Consider the following 21775-nt stretch of genomic DNA (forward strand, 5'->3'; position numbering starts at 1 on the left):
TACTGGGTTAAATTAGTTTTTTCCCCCTCCAATTTTTCATTGATTCATAATATCGACATCATGAGTTAGATATTGTTGTAGGCATTATTTGTAATTTTCACAGTGAACTTGAGGGATATGTATTAGCTCCATTTTACAGGTATGAAAACTAAGACTGGACAGTATTGGGCAACTTGCCCAAAATAACAAAGCTGCTAAGTGTTAGAGGTTTTCATTTTTCATGGTCAGTGTCATTTCCAGAGAGGTGAGGTTTCTTGCCCAAGGTTACACAGCTAGCAAGTGGCAGAGCTGGGATTCAAATTGATTCTAAAGCCTGTGCTCTGCCCACTAGTGTAAAAGGAAAAAAACAAAATTTTTTTCCCCTACTGTCACACTCAACGTGGAACACCAAGCAATTCTCTCGCACACAACAACTGGGTAGCCTATAATTAAATTCAATTCTGACACTATCCACCTGGAGAACAGTGTCACATCCCACGGGTGAGGGCTCAGCCCCACAGACTGCCTCCACTTTCAAAGCCAGTCATGAGTCCGGGTCACCCGTACTTCTGACCAACCAGCTAAAACCCAGGGTTCCTGGCCGCCTCCTTGGGTTTGAGCTAGGACAGCTCACAGAACTCAGGGAAACACGTTGACTGTTTATTATAAAGGATGTTATAAAGGATACAGACGAGGAAGAGGTACGTAGGGCAAGGTACGGGGAAGGAGCACAGAGCTTCCGTGCCTTCTCTGGGCTCCCCACTTTCCCAGCACCTCCACGTGTTCAGCAACCTAGAAGGAACCACTGCATCCTGCTCCCTGTCTTAGCATTTAGTGAACACCAGCAGTTTGTCAGGTACTGTACTGTGTGCTGGGAACACAAAAATGGGTGAGATGTGACCCCTGTCTTTGAGGGGTGCATAGTGCACTGAACTAAGTTGCTATCTATAATGTCTTTGGTAGAAAGATAGGAAGTTCCTTCCAGTTCTCCCTGGTATCTGCCTTCAGAATGGAGCCCGCTTTGGTGGCAGCAGGGCCAGGGCGAGTTCTGTTGAAGCAGCATCCAACTTCTCTTTGCTGTTTGACTTTCCCCAGACTGTCCTGTGCTACAGGTAATGAGGGTTGCACTCTGCCCTCTGCTTATCCTGATGGAATATGCTGTGAAACAGCCGTGAGGGTTCAAGGTCAGAATTAGGTCAAAGATGAAAGTAGCACAATCTCCTGCCTTGCTTACCTGTCTTCAAACCTCATTCGCCAGCCCTTAGTGGCCATCACATGGTTGGAACGCAGCTGGGGGGAGAACAGGTATAGAAATAGCAACGAAGGAGCCTCTTTTGAGGGAAGCCACATGAAGGGGGCTCTGCAGCAATCTTTTATGAGTGGCCGAAATCCCCCACTCCCTGCAAATGTGCTTCTCAAAGATGCAGGATTTTTTAATAAACAGAGGAAATGATAAATTATGTTGTAACTCCACTCCAAAGGCATTTGGTTCTTAACAGCCAAATCCTCTGTAGTCTTTAAATAAACAAAAACTTCTTTGGTGAACAGACGGGGGTGGGGGGGAATGAAAGATTTTCTGTACTTGGTTTCCACATGTCAACAATTTCTCTCCTGTGTGTTTGTTGGCCAAAGCTGTATCTCATGATAAATGAATAAAGGAAAACCTCGAGCCCAGGGCAGTCAGACAGCTCAGCAAATGGCTTTCAGCTGATTGCTCTATTTCAGTTGACATTTATCAAAGAGTTTCTCTGTTACCCTCTGTGTCAGGCCGTAGTGGCAGGGACGAGAATGAGACTACCTGTTTGGATATGCTGAGTAATGAGTAATGCCGGAGCAATTCATTCTCCTTTCTCTCTCCTGCAATTTCTCTTTCAAAAAAGCTGGGTATGGAAATTCTCACACTTACCAGAAGATTTAACCACCTCTTCTGTTCAGCTCGACAGCTTTCAAAGTCCCATGAAAAAGTCAGACCAAAGAGAATGAGAACTTTTTTTCCCTTTATTTTTTTTCGTGTGTGTGTGTGTGTGTGTGTGTGTGTGTTGGAAATGACAAAAGGAACTGGAATATAAAAAATTTAAAAAAAAACTTCACCGGCCGGATGCGGTGGCTCCCTCCTATATTCCCAGCACTTTGGGAGGCCAAGGCGGGAGGATCACTTGAGCCCAGGAGTTTGAGGCTGTAGTGAGCTGTGATCACACCACTGCACTCCAGCCTGGGTGACAGAGTGAGACCCTGTCACCTTTAGAATTAGGTGTATATCCTTCCAGACTTTTCTCTGTGCAGATATAATTTTTTATTTTAGAGATAGGGTCTCACTCTGTTACCCAGGCTGGAGTGCAATGGCATGATCATGGCTCACTGCAGCCTTGAACTCCTGCCTCAAGAGATCCTCCTGCTTCAGCCTCCCCAGTAGCTAGGACTACAGGTGCGTGCCACCATGCCCAGCTAATTTTTTTTTAATTTTTTGCAGAGAGGGGGGTCTCACTATGTTGCTCAGGTTGGTCTCGAACTACTGGCCTCCAGCAATCCTCCAGCCTCGGCCTCCTGTAGTCAGATACAGTTTTTTAAAAGTAGGGAGGGGAACTATTCTGTCTATAGTCTGAAGTTTTCTATTTCTTTTTTAACTGCAAACCAATCATGACCATCTATCCACATGTGTACATACGGATACAATTCATTCTTTCATTGCCATTCAGTATTCCATAATGGGGACCTACCATAACTTATTTTACTATTAATATTATCCCATGACATTTAAAAAAATAATTTCAAATGCATTGGAAGATATTTGTATTTAAAGATGATTTTTAAAAAAAAAAGACTCATAAGATTATCTGGTAAATTCTGGTCTTCCTCAACCTCAGACTAATCTATTGAATGCCTACTGTGACCAGGTACCATGCTAGACACTTTACATGTATTATTACAATTAAACTTCTGAACAATCCTTGTTGGTGTATTACTACTGTGTTTATGTCTGAGAAAACTGAGGTTCAGAAAGGTCACACAGCTAGTAAGTGCTAGAGTGAAGTTTCAAACCCAGATCTAACTTTGATGTGGGTCCTTGTCAGTGTGCTTGGTTCCTAAGTCTTCACGGAACACTTACTCAGAATGGACCTAGCATATTTCTGGGCCTGGAAGGCGATGTAAGAGAAGCAGAAGTCTTGCTTTCATAAAACAGTAATAAAGGACTGCGTGTAAAACAGCATAGTACCTGACATGTGATAAACACTGAAGAAATGGTAGCTCTTTTGGAGACGTTGGCAGACTTCTCTAGAATACATCAGAGAACCAGGGAGCAAGAAAAATGATCTGGCTTATTTCACTTAGCATAATGTCTTCAAAGTACATCCATGTTGTAGACTGTATCAGAATTTCCTTTATAAGGCTGAATAGTATTCTATTTTATGTACATATAAAACTTCTTTTAATCAGTGACTTAAGCTCATTTACATTTATTCATAACAGTGATATGTTTAGTTTACTTTTTCTTTTTTTTTTTTTACTTTTTTTTTTTTTTACTTACTACTTTTTCTGTATATTTGGTTTTAACACTAAGTGATTTGGTGTCACAACCCTCAGCAAATCAGGGACTAGGAATTAGATTGAGGAGAAGGGTTGCTTCTGCATAGAGGAGGTTCGGTGTTTGTTAAGTGAACAAATAAGTGATGATCTCTCTCTTCCTTTTGAGATGGGGTCTTGCTATATTGTCCAGGCTAGACTCAAACTCCTGAGCTCAAGGGATCCTCCTGCCTCAGCCTCCCAAGTAGCTGGGAGACTACAGGCGTGCCTAGCAATCTAGGTCTCTCTCTAATATTCCTTTCTTCTGGTCTCTGTTTTAATCCATCCTGTGCTGTTAAGTTAGATCAACCTGAAATACAGCCTTTATCATATTACTCTTTTGTTCAGAAACATTCAATGGCTCCCCGTTGCCTGCCAAATTACGTAAACTCTTCACCCAGGCATTCAGTTAACTTCTGCAGTCCGGGCTGGATGTATCTCTTTAATTGTGATGTCTCTCTCCTGGCTACCCTGATACAACCAGTGCTTAAGCTAAATGGAATTACTAGCTTTTCTGAAATTTTCTGCTGCTTTCTCCCACCTCCAAGCCTTTTCTTAGGCTCTTTTCTTTGCCTCCCTTAAAGCACTGCCTCACCCCACAGGCAAATTTACCTAGCCTTCAAAGCCCTTCTTAGTCCCGAGTCCTTCCTTGGACTCACTCCTGTATTGATCTTGATGTTTCTGATCCCTGGACCTGCCTGTACCATTGAGCATCTCCCCTTGATGTGCCTCGAGCATCTTGCACTCAGCCGCCCAGCGTGGGGTACGCCCAGGCCTGCTGGCTTTCCTGCTTTTCCTCCCTCAGGGAAAGGCCTCGCCATCCACCCGGGTGCCACACCGGGACATCGGAAGCCACTTTGCCTCCCTCTCCCTCACCCCCTCATCCAGTGAGTCACCAGGTCCTCTCCTTTCTTTTCTGGGCACACCCTGGAGCGGTGCTTACCAGGGAAGGGACGTGGCAAATGTCCCAGGCCGGCTTCGCCCGGATCTCTGAGCACTTGGCCCCACCTCAGAGGCCTATGACCTTGGCAAGAAAGTCCCCTGCACATTTAGTCTTTGCATCCTCTGACTAGCACAGTGCTTGGCGCAGAGCAGGTGTTGAGGAAGTGTTTGTCCAATTGTAACGGGCCTGCCAGGCCTTGATACAAACCAAGTCACATTTACATCAATAACCCCAAGTTTCTCTAATTACCTCAGCTTGCCCAGGGGACCTTCAACCCTGCTGCTAAGGCTGCCTCAAGAGTTTGTGGACCACATGGTGTCCATAGTCTTTGCATCTACCTTACTCCTCCTTTCCTACCCGGGTGCCCCATCGCTGGCACCTGCAGCCGCGAATGCCACATGAGAAGCTCCACCTTCACTCCCCCGGAGGGTGTCTGTGTCTGGCAGGATGTTGGTTCCTGGGCTTGGGACGCCAGAGCGTGCTGGGTGGGGGCCCTGAAGAGGCAGGGAGAAGGTCTCTTCCCTAAAGCAACCTCGCTGGGCTCCAGAGCCCCTAAATCTCCCAGTGCGGCAGCCCTTCCCCAGGCTGACTGCTGGCCCTGACGGGGGCGGGGGGTGCCCACAGCTGGCCTGCGGGCCGGGCAGGACGTGAGTCCCTTCTACTCTCTGCCTTCCCAGGCCCTGGCCTCCACCCAAATAGCTGCCTTCGTCCCAGATGAGGCTCCACAGCCCCTCTGTGCTGATGGTAGCAGTGGCTAACGAGCGCTGGACCCCGCCTGTGCTGTGGGCAGCTCTGGGAGCCGGCTGTTACTTTGTTCATTGCACAGGTGAGGATGGACGGAGGCTCAGTTACTTGCTCTAAGACACACACAGGAAGACTTGGAACCCAGGGGGTCTCGGGTCTGATTCCCCAGGTAGGTGGGCAGCCTTATAAATTATTTTAGCTAAGATCCAGGCACAGGTTAACTGGGTAAAAAAGAATGAAAAAAAAAAGATGAAGAATTATTTTAACTAAGAGACCAGTGGGGCTGAAAAGGGCCCCTGAGGTGCTGAATGGCCAGTGGGAGCCGCTGGGCCCCGTCCTGGCTTCGCCCTTTCTACCCTGGGTTCACTGCGCTTCTCTGCGGGAGCTGGAGGCGGGCGTGGCACAGAATCGGGGTTTCCAGCCGGGCCTGGTCCCTGACAAAGTCTCCACCTGTCTGGGGCTAAATGAATAAAAGCGATGTGTAGTAGATGTTTTCATGAAATTAAATTTATTTAACTTAAAAGACCGGTGTATATTCTTAGATCTTATTCTTCCTACCTTTGTTTCTGGTATTAAAATATTCTTTCTATTATGAAATGATAAGAAGTTGGTGGTTCTAAAAAAAAAAATCCTCATTTAGAAAAATAAAGAGTTGTTCACCTTCTGGTGGTTCTCTCCATTTTTTTTTTTTAAACTTTACAGATGCCTGAATCCCAAAGTCTGGGAGCGAGGGGACCCCACGCCTACTCCGAGCGCTGCCATCCCCGAGGCTGTCATCCACGGGAAGCCAGAGCTGTAACTAGGGGAGAAGCAGGAGAGGGAGGCGGTTTGACCCGTGTGGGTGTCAGGGCCCCCGTGGGTGCGCGAGCGGTGGCGGCGAGGCAGGGGTTGGAAACGGGACAATAGTCAATCAGGAGGGTTCAGAGACCCACAAGGGAGGAGGGACGGTGCGGGAGGTGAGACGGAGAGAGGAGAAGGGGAGACAGATAGAGACAGAGATACAGGGACAGAGGGAGGGAGGCAGAAATGCACACACACATGCACGCACACAAGCACAGAAACCCGCAGATAGAGACAGAAAGACAGGCATGAGGGAGGCAAGTGACATGGAGACAGAGAAGAACTGTGGGGACAGAGAGCCACTCACGGAGGACGGTATCATCTCTAGAGATAACTCCAAAAGAGACACCTACAAAGTCAGACACTGAGATTGCCAGAGACAGACATGGAGGGAAACAGAGAAGTACACACACAGAAAATCGAGGAGGAGAAGCACACAGAGGCACCGTTGAAAGAAAGAGAGAAAGAACAGTGGAAAGAGACACACAGATGTAGCTGGCCGACTGCAGCAGCCTGAGAGACACAGGGAGGAGAGAGCACGGTTGGCCGGTTGGCCGTGGCTTTGGGCAGCCCCAGGGCTGGCGCAGGGTGTGGGTGGAGGAAGTGGCGCATCAGCTGCCGGCTGCGGAGACTAGATAAGGACGCCTGCCAGAGGAAAGCAGGGAAGGAAAGACTTTTACAAACCCCCTGGGGGACAAAGCCGGGGAGGCTGCCCCAGGCCCGGAGAACAATGGGTACTTGACTTCAGTGGGTCATTAATGAGACAATTAATGGAAAGAGTCACAGAAGCCTCCCCAGGGAGGACTTGGAGAGTGGATAAATGGAATTATTGAGGGCATGCTGGTGGCTCCGCGTGGGGGGAGCCTGTCCCCACAAGCCCAGATGTCCAGTGTGCCAACTGCAGATTCCCGGCCTGGGGCCTCGCCTGCCCCCCTGAACAGGCCCTGTGCTCCCCGGCCCTGGAGCCCAGCCAGCCCCCACCACACCCCCTGCCTTCCTATCCCTGTGCTTTTGCCTCTGCCGCTCCCTCCACCTGGAATGTCTCCCCTGATTACATCCACCCAGGGAAACCCCACCCTTCTGGGGGTAAATCAGTGTGGTGTGTCCATAGGTGCAATGGTGAGCTGGGGCCATGTGTTTTGACAAGAATGGAGGCCCCCCCGCACGCCCTCCAGAACATAATGGGTGGAGGGAAAAGCAAGCAGGGTCATATATGCAGTATGGCATCGTTTGTATAAATTAGAATTGCACAGGCACAAACCAATTCTTTTAAAAATTATTCTGGACTCTATTTTGCATTATAAATTTTTTTTAAAAGTTGGGATTGTGAACGATACATACTAAATTCGTAATTTCCATTGGGGAGTAAGTGGAAGACGTGTGTGTGTGTGTGTGTGTGTGTGTATGTATGTAAATATATATGAAAACTTGACATAACGTTAATTTGGGGCTCTGAAAATAGGAGTGGTTGTTACCCTTATTTTCTGGTTTTTTTCCCCCTGGTACTTTTAAATTTTTTCCAGGAGAGAGAGAGAGAGAGAGAGATCCTGGCTATCCTCCAGGCCCAGTGCAAACACCACCTCCTGCAGGAAGTCTTCCAGGAACTCATCCACTAATCAGATGTGGTCTCCCTTTTTTTTCTTGTACCAAACTCTCAGGGTTCTAAGCACTTTCCACCTTGTGTGTTTCCCCTTGTGATGTTCATGGACTGTCTTCCCACAATGGACTGTCTTCCCATCCCCTCGAGGGCAGAGACTCCCGGCACAGAGGTGGTGCCCAGAGGTGCCTAGTTCTCCCATCCCCGACAGTAGGAGGCAAACCAGGAAGGCTCTGATCACACCTCAGATTCAACACATGCAATCAAATAGGGGGTGGGGAGGTGGGAGGCGGGGCTCCTGAAATTCAAAGCGTGGATTCTAGAATGGGAATCTAGGTGTGTTGGGGGAAGGCGGGCAGAGAGCTGCTATTCAAAAATGTTTGGAGAGGAAGGAGGAGGTCTTGTTTGCTGTGGCCAGGGCCCTATTATAGAGCTGGCTGTTTGGGGCCACATTGCTAACAAGACCTCCAGCTAGAGCTCCCTCAGTGTCCCCCTGCCTTCCCCAGTGGGGCAGAGAGGCATCTAGCTCCTTCCACCCAAAGCCACAGATTAAAAGAACTCCAGTATTCCACCATCCCCCGGTAAATCCCAGTTGCTGGCAAAACGGAGCTACTGTAGAGATGAGAGAAGAAAGGACATCAGTCCCAGACCCACACCCAGGCAGCCACCATTTATGGGACATTTACTCGGTGCTTAGCCCCTGAGCCACCTGATCTAATTGAAGTCTCATAACCCTCTCGGCCTTAGATTTCATTACCCCTGTTTTACAGATGAGGAAACTGAGACTCAGAAAGGCTAAGTGCCTTGCTCAAGGTCACAGGAGGCAGTGAGTGTTGGAACCAAGACCCACATCTGAGTTGTTAGGTGGTGGGGGTGTCTCGTGTCTAGGTGGTGGAGATGTCATAGCGCTCTCTGATTCCAGGCAACTCTTCTGTTGTACAAATGGGGTACTGAGGCACAGAGAGGGGAAGAACTCATTCACTGACAACGTAATAAGTGAGTGGCAGAGGTGGAACTTGAACCCAGATCTCTGGATTGCTTCCTGCTTCTCTGGCTGCCTGGTGGAATCTGACATACAGCAGGTCAGCCCTTGCCATGGGAGTCTCAAGCCACTGGGCTTTGAGGTGTATTTATGCCATCATGGGATATAAAATTGCAGGGTTTGGGGAGCCAGGAAGGGCCTTAGATATCAGCTAGTTGGGCTCTCTCTTTGTAGTGATGAGGAATTTAAGGTCCAAAGAAGGCAAATGATTCACAAAGACTCTCTCTCTCTCTTTTTTTTTTTTTTAGAGACAGGGTCTTGCTCTGTCACCCAGGCTGGAGTGCAGTGGTCCCATCATAGCTCACCGCAGCTTCAAACTCCTGGGCTCAACTGACCCTCCCGCCTCAGTCAGGCGTGCACCACCACAGCCAGCTAATTTTTAGATTTTTTTTTTATAGAGATAGGATCTCGCTATGTTGCCCAGGATGGTCTCGAACTCCTGGCCTCAAGTGATCCTCCCGCCTTGGCCTCCGAAAGTGCTGGGATTACAGGTGTGAGCCACCTTACCCGGTCCACAAGGACCCTTTGATGTCAAAAAGTCCATGCCAAGAAAAGTAGCCTCAGGATCCACAGAGTCCCTTGGATGCTCAGGACCTATCGACTCCAACTTTAAAAGCCATGTTAGTAGCAGGTGACTTGCTATCCAAACCCAGAGCAGATTGGAAACTATAAATTAGAATGCGGAGAAGGACAACTTCCACACAGAGATGTCTGTTGAATGCTGAATACACGAATGAATGAATGGCTGTCAGGCTGGTTTCTGGCTCCTACCTGGTTTCCCTTTCTCTCCTCTATCTCTTGCTGTCAGATTAATCATCTTAAAACGTAGCCTTTACCATGACTTGGCCTTGCTCAAAAACCTTCAGTGGCTCCCCCTAGCCTGGATGACTGAACAGCCTCCTGACCAGTCTGTTCCGCCATAGCTGGCCCTCTGCGCCATATGGTGAACTCTTCAGATGCAAATCGGGCCACTCTCTTTCAGAGGCTCTCTGCCGTCCCTGGAAAAAGTCCAAAATTTTTAACCCCACGCCTTACTGGCAAGGTTTGACCCTATCTCACTCCAGCCTTTCCCTGGCTCTGGCTTCAGCCACCCTGGCTTCTCTCAGCTCCCCACCCATGACTGTCACTGCAGGCACTTTGCACAGGCCACTCATTCTCTCTGCCTGGGACACTCCAGACCCTGCTGGCCTTGCTAATTCCTGTACATTCTTTAGCTGTCAACTGAATGCCACTGCCTCCAGGCAGCCTTCCTTGATCTCCCCAGATTGGGTTAGTACCACTGACAGCCTCTGGACTATCCCCAACACCATCCCATCTGATTTTATGCAACATTTTCAATGTCTGTGTCCTGCCCAGACTGTGAGCTCTGAGAGAGTAGGGACTGTCTTGCTCGCACTGAATGGTCAATGCCCAGAACGAAGCCCGGCACACACTGTACACTCAACAAGTATTTGCCAAATGAACAAATAAATACATTTGGCTGCTCACTGAAATGGATTTATCCATTCAGCAAATCTTTAAGCATCTTAGTAGATGCTTGTTGAGCATCTACTAAGTGCCAGGCATGGTCCTCCACACTCCACGGAGACACATAAACCAACACAAAGCCCCTACTCTCGTGGAGCTCACAGTCTACCTGGGAGAGGCAGACATTCAACAGATAAAGAAATAACGCAATGCCCCGCGAAGCTAAGCGCTGTGAAGGGAAACAAAGCTGGGTAAGGAGTTAGAGAAGTGTGTGGCAGGGGGGTCAGGGGAGAGGGGGTGCCAATTTAGATGGGGTGGTCAAGGAATGCCTCATGGAGGAGGTGACATTTCCATGAGCAGCCAGGGCTTCTGAGAGACACAGACCCTGCCCTGCCTGGGGCTGGCTGGGCCGCAGTTGTGTCCAGGTTTGGCAGTCCCAGATGCCCAAACCCTCTCCACCTCTGTTGGAGCAAGGGACTGAGAAGAGGCCTTAGGCGAGGCTTTTGCGGTGGGTGTAGAAGCCTCAAGCTGCTCTCCACAACAGCTGTGATTGGGCTCTTTCTGCGTGGCGAGAGGCAGCGATTGCTTTGTGTGCCGAGGACTCAGCTGATTGTGGCCGGGCGATTGGCACCCCCAGACCGCGGCCGCCAGGGTTTACCACGCACCCCCAGCGCCGCGGCGGGCCGTGCGCAATGCGCCAGCCCAATCTCGCCTCCTATATTCAGAGTTGATTAGACGCTATTTCTGCCTGGATTTTCAGAAGGCTCAAGAGCTTTTTTAATCACTACAGTGGCTCATTACGGTTTTGCAGTGACACTCATGTCCTTCAGTTCTCTTCTCAGATTAGATTCTATAGTCAGATGAATATTGGATGATTTCATTACATACAAATGCAATCAACAGTTTTGCATAAATTTCTTCTCTTTTCTTGAGTTTCAATTGACCCCAGCACCCATGGTGGCAGGCACGATCCACATGCAAATGAGCTGGGTTTGCAGCGAGGAGAGGGGCTGGGAAGAGGCGGGCACTTGCACCAGCCCAGGGAGGCAGAGTCTTGATTGCTCAGGCTTTGGGCGAGGGGTCTTGGAGGCGGGGGCGCCCCGCGGTGGGCAGCCTGTATGGCCGAGGCAGGGCACCCTGTTCAGGATGGTGTTCCTCCAGGGGAACTGAGGCATACGGGTGCTCAGAGTGGGCCAGGTTCTCTCTGGGCAGAGAATGGAATGTGGAGTTACTGCCCTGGCAGCTGGGGTGGGGAGGTGCTCAAGACACTTGGGGCAGTGACTGCCTAACATCTGCCATGGACATGTTTTACTCTTTTAACAACTGGTGTGGCTGTGACAGTGCCTCCTGCTGTATGTCAGCCCTGACCCAGTGAGTGCTGCTGTTGCATCATCATCACTGTCATTGTTCCCTCTGGAGGGCGGGAGCTGTGGCTACGAGGGCAATCAGGAAAAGCCAAATGCCAGCCCAAGGCGGATGGGGAAGTGTGGAGCCCGGGGCAGTTGTCCCTGCGTCACTTTCCTGATTTCCTTACTTCTTTTCTGGGTGGAGGGGCTGGATATTTTCACCACGCAGAATGAGGCCTCAGAAGCCTCCTAAACCACTCTTTATCTGGTGCTTGAATCCTTCCCACCACGTTCTTGTCCAGTGGTATGGCAACCTCTGCTTGTTCTCTCCCGGGAGTGGGGAGCTCCCTCCCTGCGGGGACCCTCTGGCAGCGTACACAGCTGAGAAGGTGCTTTCTGTGACTCCTGAAGAAACCCTCCCCGGCCCTGACCCTGTGCTCTGGGCCCACAGCCCACCTCTTCTCCCGTGGGCTGGTAACGACTCCTGAGGTCAGCAGCCGGTGTCAGTGCCCTGCTGAGTCACCTTTCTGTGGGCTGGTCCCCACTCCTGTAGCTCCCCCTCCAAGAAGGCAGCCTCCAGCCTCCCAGCCTGCTCTGTCCTCCAGATGCTCCTGGCAGCTGTCGCGGTTCACTGTCCAGGCCTGGACTCAGCACCAGGCACGAGGCTGGAGGAGGATGGGGAGGAGGAGGACCCAGGCTAACAGCCGTGCAGCCCTCGCCTGCCACGGGCGGCATGAGAGCTGACGGGCAGTCGGGACAGAGCCTGCGCGGCCCAAGGCTCACTTCCTTTGGGCAGCTCCTTTATAAAAGCTCCAAATGTAGACTCAGACATGACACAGACACCACAGGGTCACAGACCCCGAGGGAGACAGGTGGATGCACACACAGTCAGGGGCTGGAGCTACTGTCACCATCATGGACATGCTAGGACACCGCAGTGGCCAGGGCCGTAGGCACCGCGGGCACAAGTGAGGCGCATCTATGCTGCCACAACCGGGGCACAGGCTCCTCCCCGTGACTACTCTCAGGTCCCCAGGCTGGCGGCGTGGAGATGCCTGAAGCAGGGGCTCCCAAGGTGCTGGTAGTCACTGAGGCAGAATCGTGCAGCCTTGAAGCCAGAGTCTCCTGCTGCAGGCTGGGGGCTGGGGGCTGGGGGCTGGGGGCTGGGGGCTGGGGGCTGTTCCTCTGGCTGCCCCTGAGGACGAAGGTCCCTCCTTCCCCAGCCGGCTGGACCCACCCACGCTGCCCATGCGTCTGCCTTCTGCTTTGGCTTGGTGTCTGGGCTCTTCCTGTCTGGTCTCTGCGAGCATTCCTCTCTCCCATCTCTCTCTGTCTCCCTGTGTGTCCTGGTTCCCTTCCTCTCCTGCCCCTCCTCCTGCCTCCGCGTTCACTTCCCTGCTCTCTGCGTCTGACCGCACCTGCCCCTTTGCTCTGAGATGCGCATGCTGCCCGGAGCTGGCCCCTGGGAGTGGTCTGAGACCCCCAGGCTGCCCGCTTACAGCTGTGGCCCCTGGAAGGAGGAGGGTGGGGGTGGGTTGGTTTCTGAACTCTTTGCAGCCTTGCTGCAGTGGTCTTGACACGTCTGGTCACGGATAGTAGGGTCACCACAGGCCTATTCTCACACGGGCCTGGGCAAGGGGGCTGGTGGGGTGGGGAGCGAGCAGGAGGGCTGCCCTGGACTCTGTCGCAACTCCCCCCTGGGAAGCTCCCCTCCTGCCTACCCTCCCTCTGGGCCTGCCTGGTAGAATGAACCTGTCCCTCCAACCCAGTCGAAATCTGGTCCCCACCCACCTCACCGGCCTCCTCTCCTTCCCTACCCAGGCACAGACGGCTGCTGGCCCCGTCACACCTGCTTTCTGACCCGGTGCCTTGGCACGTGCAGAGTGGAGGGGACAGAGCTGGGCTCTGGAGGCTGCTAGGTCCGTGCCAAATCCCAGCTGTGTCACTTGCTAGTTGGGTCATCTCAGGCCAGTGACTTCACCCATCTGAGCCCATTTCCTCCTCTGTAAAATGCAGACAACACTCCTTCCTTTGCCGGGCTGTCATGAGGGTTAACTTACGGCAAAGTACCTGGGACAAAGTAGACATTCAACAAAGCATTTGTTATGAATAAAGGATTGAGTAAATAATGAATGAATCGCAGAATTCAGACGTGCATAACGGGGCACAGAGAAGGAGTACCAGGTGTCAGGACTGGCACAAGCGAGCGCATGGGGGCGAGAAACCCTGGAGAGGGAGCAGGGACCCCTGTGTGCTCCGTACGCGCGCACAGTCAGGACCCCCAGAAGGAAGCCTTGGGACCTGGGGCAGGGTAAGTGGCACCCCCACAGCCTGGCAGTCTGGAAGGCCGGGTTCTAGGGCTTTTTGTCTTTTTCTTTTTCTTTTCAAATCGAGCCTCCCTTGTAGCAGGGAAAGGGGTGATCAGAACCTACTGAGCACCAACAATGCACCAGGCAGCTAGGAGTGATGTGGCAGCAGCTGCCATGAGGGGAGGCCGCGTGCTGAGGCATGTGACAGGCATCCCCTCGTTTAATCTTCACAGCCCTATGAGGGAGGTTATTACACTCACTTCACAGTTGAGGAAACTGAGATCTGGAGAGGTAAAGCGACCTTCCTGGGTCACACAGCTAATCATTGTCCCTGGTCTGGTCTGGCTCCAGAGCTGGTTCTCGGTCCCTTAGCATCACCCAGCCTCCCCCAGGGGGGACCCCCACATCTCTGGGCAGGTGGGGCCATGTGAACAAAATGGCCTAAAGACACTCTCAGTCAATGGAGGACAGTCAAGAAGGCGTAATCCAAAGGCCTGAATGTCAAGAGGTAGAGTGTGGCTCGGATGAATCGGGGCAGGCTTTCTGCAGGGAGCGGGGCACGGAGGCCGAATGGAGGCCCAGAAGGGAGGTCGAGGCAGCCCTGGTGGTGGTGGAGGTGGGGTGGGGGCTGTCACCCTGGAGGACAGCGCGTGTGCTGCCCAACAGCCTGGGGCTGGGGCTCCTGACCTGGACCTGCCTTTTACTGGGGTTCGTTTCCTTCGCCCCACCTGGCCCAGCTTGTGCCTTCATCTGCTGGTCCCCAGAAAGGTAGAAAGAGCAGGGTCTGGTGGCTGCGGACCTGGGCCCCATTCCCAGCTCCGCTCCCCTCTTGCTGCAGGACTTCAGCCAAGCCGAGGCCGCTTTCTGATTCCTGCTTTCCCACCTCTGAAGTGGGGCCAGCCACGCGCATGCAGCTGCAGGGCTAGCACGGGGCCAGGTTCAGTGCTGAGCAATGCTGGCGCCTCCTCTCGTCCCCAGGGGCCCCCTCACCCCTGGGCCAGGCCTGGACCCCATTTGAGTGCATCAAAAGCCAAAAGAGAGGCTGTGTGCCGCAGCAGTCAGACTCTGAGGCCAGACCGCCCGGGTCTGTCTCGCGGTTGTTCTGGAGTAGGGCACTCAACCTAGCTTTACGAGTTCTTCAGCTATGAAATAAAGATTAAAAGTCAAGAGTCCCTTCTTTAAAACTTGTGACGTCAGATGGGTTTCAGAGTTTTCCTGATTCTAAAGTCTAATACACATCATAGCCCATATGCTGCATGACCTCCCAGTGGGGTCTGGGGCATTTCTTATGATCAAACTCATTCATATTTTTTTTTCAACAAAACATGTGAATATTTCCACTAGCTAGTGAAGAGAAGACCCCAGACAGCCTCTCTAATTCAGGTCAGTTTTGGCATCAGATTATGAAGCACCTTTTTCACCTTGGTCACCGAAGCTTTTTGAATTTCACTCTTGTGGATAAGGGATTGTGGGCCTGGATTATTGGCCTCCTGGTTTGATGTGGGGATAAGAGGAGCCACTACACACAGTGAATGCTCAAGACATACATGCTGTTCAATGGGTCCTTCCCTTGCTCTAAGCCTTCCCATGGCTCCCATGTCTTCTGGATATAGTACAATCTATTTAGTATGGCATTCGAGGCCCTTTAGGATTGGAGTCCTGCCTACCTCCAGTCTTAAGTGATACCTCTGCCCCTCACACCTCAAACTTTAGCTTCATTAATCTTTTGGCAGTTCCTGGGACATGCCAGGCCCTCTTTCTTTGCAGGCTGTTGCACTTGCTGTATCTTCTGCATGAAATGCCCCCCTCCCCCAAGCTCCTTTTCTTAACTCTGTGTCTTCCTGCAGGGCTTGCAGCCCTCACCTAAGCATGAATCACATGCTGTGAAAATTGCCCATCTCCCCCTCTAGACTGTGATCTCCAGCAAGGCCGTGGTCATACACACATTCCTCTGTGGCACACAGTTGGTGTCAAATGAACAAACACCCTCACCCATCCATAGTGTTGCTTTTAGCTCAGGGACTGAATACGTGTTTGTTGAATGAATAAATGAAATACAGCTTTAGAAATAAGATCTCTAAAGGAAGCTTCCACCACTACCCCCATTTGCAACCCAGAAGAACATTCTTGGAATGCTTTCCCCTGTCCTCTCTAACTCCCTCTCTCCCCAAATTCCTTAAGTGATTTTCAAAAAGGGGACCCAGTCCATGCTGGGGGCCGGTGGGGCCTCTAGGATCACTGGGCCTGGGGGAGGTAGCGCCAGTACATTAGGCAGAAACCACTTGTCCCGGGTTGGTGGAGGCCTCTGGGGCCTGGGGAGCAGGGGGTAGGGTGAAGGGGGCCTCCAGTGCTTTGGAGCAATTGCTATAAAATAAACTCCATAATCAGGTAAATGCATTCGTGCGGGGGATGGTTCCCGTGCAGCTGTGGGCATCCCGCGGCTGGAGGGGACCTGTCTAATCTCAGGGTAATGAAAACGTGGGTCTAATTACCACAGAGGGCTGAGGCCCGGGCCGAGGCCGGAGTCGGGGAGTGGGGGCCCTGGCGGCGGAATTAGAACATTTAAGCTGTCAGGCCGAATCCGGGAGAGGCCTGATTACCTGGCCCTCGAAGAGGCTGCTTTGGTTTGGTGTCGACTATAATTTCCTGGCCGCCAGCCGTGAAGCCAGGGGCCACCTTCTCTCCCCTGCGATGGGGGTCCGGGTTCTGCCTCTTTGACCCCCACCCTCATGCCAGACCCACCCAGAGTTGCTGGCCTGGGCCGCCTAAGCTGCCTGCGTGGGGTAGACAGGGGAGCAGGTACACAGTGGTCACACAGGCTGGGTGTGTGTAATATGTGTACACAGGTTATGGGCAAACGACTTAAGGAAAGTGCGTACACTGGGAGGGTGCCAATGACCCACGCACAGGAGGTGTACATGGTGCACATGCATTTGCTGTGTGCGTACTCTGTATGTGTGGGGCACAGGTACAAATGGTAGACATATCCTGGGTAAGTGTCAGTGCTATAAGATGTGTCTATGTGGATTAAGCGCAGCCAATTCCTCAGTGAGGCATGCGGGTGGTTCGTGCACACGGCTCTATGTTCCTGCTACCTGCATACGGAAAATGTCCACGCGGCAGCACCGTGTGTACAGGCTATATATGTGGTGTGTGCTGGTCTGTGAGTGTCATGAAAGCAAGGAGCAAGTCTGTTTTGCTGACCGCTGTACTCCCGGCACCTAGCCTGGCACATGGGCGAGAGGTGTTGATTATATAGAAGTTGAATGAATTTATGTCTATGCAGTAGGTACTAGGGAGCTATGCGATGCATATATTGATATTAAAGATATGAGCATATGCAGTCTGCATGGAATGAGCCTCTGTGTGTGTGCGCATGTGTGTGTGCGTGTGTTATTTGTTCCCATTGTGTGACTTGGGGGCATGAGCTCCGGAGACAGTACTGTGGAATGCTTTGAGGGCCTGAATGGTGTGGTCACACTGACCTGTGTGGTCACACTGACCTGTGATCAAGGCCACCGCCTCCTCTTATGGGGTATGTGGCCTTAGGTAAGTCATTTAACCTCTCTGAGCCTGACTTCTCATCTATAAAGTGGACAATAATAATCACAGCTAACATTTACTGAACAGGTACTGCATGCCTGGTACCGTACTACACGCTTCTCATGCATCATTATCTCGCTGACTTCATTACAATCTTAAAAACCAAGTACTATGATCGTCCCCATTTTAAAGATGGGGAAACAAGCCCCCCACAGGTTAGATGATGGTGAAGCTGGGACCGAAACTCAGGCACCCTGACTGCAGTGTGAACTTTCAGCTGCAATAGGTACTGTCCAGGCTAAATGCACAGTACCTGTTGCTTAGGCTTGTGTGCTAAGGGTTGAGTGAGGTAATCCACCTAGCACTGTGTCTGGCACGTAGTAAGTGCTCGGTAAATGTTATTGCTGTTATTTGCAGTAATACTATGGTTCACATAAGACAGCTACAAGAGAATGTGTGGGAAATATGCATGTAGTATATTTGTGTGTGAGAGAGACGTGTAGGTGTGGTATGTATAGTATACACATACATTTACATAAGGTTAATGATACATGTACCTGGGCATTGCATACGTATTTAACATGATAACACAACACAAGGCATGTACATCCATGTATTATGCTGTCTTTGGATGTACCACATTTACATGTGGCTTATGAAATTAGGAAAACACATGCTTGAGGGATGTGATATATACGGGGCTGCACAGGGCTCTGTACACGTACATGGGGTAATGACAGACATCTAAGGCGCAGGCACCTAAATGTGCACGTGGGCACACAGCAGGACACATGTATGTGTAGAGGTGATACATGTTATAGAGAAAGATTTAGATATGCATGCGGTGGACATACATACTGTATACCATGTATGCATACGGTCCAGTATTGCAGATATGTGTGTGCAGGGCTTATGCATGGGGTATATACAGGTACATTGGTGCACACAGAGTATGTGTTTGTGTAATACATATACTTGGTGGTATACTGTATACACTTTTGAGATGTATATATTTGTGATTCATATTCTGAATCTTTGCTCTTGTTACCTTGTGTTAAAATATCCATGGCTGCCCTGTTTAAAACAGCCTCAGTTTCCCCCGACAGTGCCTTCTTTATTTTTCTCCATAAAGTATCGCTTTTTAATCTACCGTATAATTCAGTAATTTACGATGGCCCGGCCTTGGCGGGCGCGACCCCGTGTACCCGCGGGGCCGCAGGGCGGGGAGGCAGCGGCCGGCGGGCGGCAGGAAGCGGCGCATTGTTCCCGGCCCCGCGGACATAAAAGGAGAAGCAGCGCCCGGCGAGCGGCCTGGGCGGCCCGAGGAAGCGCGGCCCGGCGCTCCGCTGACCCCGGCATCCGCTCCCCGCATCGGCGCCGCCCCTAGGCCCGCCAGGCCCGGGTTCGAATCCCGACTCGCCGCCCGAGCCCAGGAAATGGACGTAAGCTGCTGGGAGCGCGTCCCAGGGAACCCCGTGCTGCACGCCTCACTCTCCCGTCCTGTTGGCCGCCCCTGCTGAGAACCCAAGCCGGCACGCGTCCAGGGAAGAAAAGGTGCACGTGAGACCCCGCATTGGGGGGGGGGGGGGGCAGGGTTTACCTGCTAAGGGAACCTGCCTGTGTGACTTGAGCGATGCCCCTTGGTGTAAACCGGGCTGCCCACAATCAAGGCCTAAAAGACCCTCTTCTGGGTGGAACATCGTCTGTGGGCACCTCTATGGATGGGGAAACTGAGGCCTGGAAGGGGAAAGACTTGCTCAAAGTCATCAATAACAAAAACCCCGTCATGCAGAATTTCTACAAACCCAGGTGTTTCCCCCCCTTCTTAGAGGTACGGCCATCTGTGTGGTGGTTGTTGATTGCAGAATCGATCAAATGATCACTTACAGGGTGAACTGGCTTCACGCTTGGTACTCATTGAATCCTCTCATCCCTGTGGGAGTGGGCGTGAGAGAACCAGGCCCAGGGAGGTAAAGTGACTTGCCCAAGCAGGCTGAGGGACGGGGGGCTTGTCCCTGCTCTGTTTCTCGAGATGTAAATCCTGACCATGCTGGCACCATAATCTTGGGTGGGGATGTATTTGCAGGAGGGCTAAGAAAAGTGAGGGATTAGCAATCCCATCCCATTCCAGCCCAGCCCACAGTGCTGAGCTTTGCCCTCCTGGCCTGGACTGTACTCTTGTCACTTTGGGGGAAAAGGGTAGGAAAGGAACAGTTTGAATCTTTACCATTCCCACAGGGGCCCAGAGAGGTTAAGTGAGTGGCACGAGGTCACACAGCAAAATGACTATGAAGCAGAGCCCCTTGCCTCCACCCACAGCCAGACCTCTCCTTCTGGGGAGAACCCCCTTTCTACATCCTGAAATTGTGGGGACCTGCCCTGAGGTGCCTTCACCCACTGGGCCAGGGGATTCTTATTACGGGGAAATGGCCTCCACCCTGCCCCCGCCCGGCCGGGAACCCTACACCAGGGGTAATTGAGATCAGATGCAGCTGTGACCCACGGACTGCTCCCCGGGAACCTGGAAGCATTTATTGTCTGGAAGAGAATCCAGGGCCCGCCCTCGCCATCCTCCCTCCCTCGCTGTCTCCTCCCTGGGCCGCTGAAGGTGGATCTGGGCCTGAGGAGCTTCTGGTCCTGCCTTGGGGGGTGGGGAGGTTAGAGCAGCGGCCTTGATGAATACGACTGCTGAAAGCGCCTTCCTGGCTTCCTCCTTCCTGGGGATACAGTTACAGGGGGCCAGACTTCCTGCCCAGCCCGCCTTCACCATGGCAGTGTGGGTCTGCAGGCGGCTCCCCCTCCCTGCGCCCCCCACACCCCACCTTGCTGCTGGAGCAGGGGCAGGCCCCATCTCATTCAGAGCTCAGCTCAAATGTCACCTCCTCAGGGAGGTCCTCCCTGACCACCCCACATGAACTAGCCCACCTACCAGCAGTGCCTCCTCACCCTGTTTAATTTTCTTCCTATCGCTTATCTCGAGTTGGTTCATTTATTTTGTTATATAATAGTAATGTTTATGTCTTCTCCTCACCTCAAGAATGTGAGCCCTGTGAGGGCAGGGACTTTGTCTTGCTCACTGCCGTATCACAGGGCCTGGAAATGTGCACATAGTAGGTGCTCAGTAAACACTGGCTGAATGAACAGGGCAATGGATGAGCTTCCACCTTCAGCCTCTGAACTTGCAACTTGACCTTGAATGTCTTTGCTCTGAGCTGAGGTTTGCCACTTCTGATCTGTACCCTCCCGTTTGTCCTGACTTCACATCTCTGGTATAAAACTCCGGTTTCTGATGCTCACTCTTCCGCTGCATGTGATGCCTCCCGCTCTCATCTGCAAGTTCCAGGTTGACTTTGACCTCCTGTCTCCGATTCCTCTTCTTTGCCTCCCTCTGCCCAGTCCCTGCTGTGTGACTTTGGGCAAGTCTCTTGTCCTTCCTGAGCTAGCAGAATTCTTTGTCAAACAAAAGCTTCTGCATATGGAAGCCCAGTATACGAGATAAAGGGCAAAAGGTGGCAGGGGACCGGATCCCTAAGCCCTGGCCTTTCCCATGTCCTCTGGTCTTGTCCCCAACATACCTTTGCAGGTCCCTACAGCTTTGAAGAACATAGTTTGAAAAACCCAATTTAATGATTTCTCAGTCTCTTTCAGTGCTGTAATTCTGCAACGCCTTTGCTTAAATGTCTTAAGTGTTCATTTATTCACTCATTTACTCATTTATCAAACATTTGTGGACCACATTTGTGTGCTAGGCTCTGTGCGAATCCCTGGTCTCTAATTTCTTGTGTCCAATTTTTGGCCCCCTCTCCTCGTTATACAAGCAGACTGGAAACACATTTCACATGGTGGGGCTGTGAAGTCCCGGGCAGGGTGCCTGCTGGTCAGTATTGCACTTGTGTTTGACTCGGGAAAAGGTGCTCCCTTCTGGGAGGATGTGGCCCTGCTGGACCCCGGCGTGACCAGCAGCAAGTGATCTTGAGTGAAGGAAAAAGCAACTTGGCTGACGAAGTCCCACACCTGGGCAGAAGTTGGCAGGATTCCAGACCCCTTGTGTAGTGCACAACCTTCACTGGTGGCTTTATGGGTGTGTGATTTGTGCTTGGTTTAATGCTCTGCTTTCACCATCTTGAAGTGTCTAATACTATTGGAACAAGGGGCTGCACATTTTCGTTTTGCGTTGGGCCCCCCCCAAATTACACAGCTAATCCTCATCCTATGCATAGTCCTGATTACATGTTGGCAGCACCCATTATACAGAGGGGAAAACTGAGGCCCAGAAAATGTGAACTATCCACTGGTGTGGTTCAGTAAAGCCTGGTGGGGCAGAGGCTGGTCTGTCAGCTCCCAGCTGGGTGAGGCTGGATACACTCTGTTTTGGGGGAATCGGGCGTGGTCCCCACCCCGGAG

Source organism: Eulemur rufifrons, chromosome 7 (genome assembly GCF_041146395.1).
Source record: "Eulemur rufifrons isolate Redbay chromosome 7, OSU_ERuf_1, whole genome shotgun sequence".
In the NCBI taxonomy this organism is placed as follows: domain Eukaryota; kingdom Metazoa; phylum Chordata; class Mammalia; order Primates; family Lemuridae; genus Eulemur; species Eulemur rufifrons.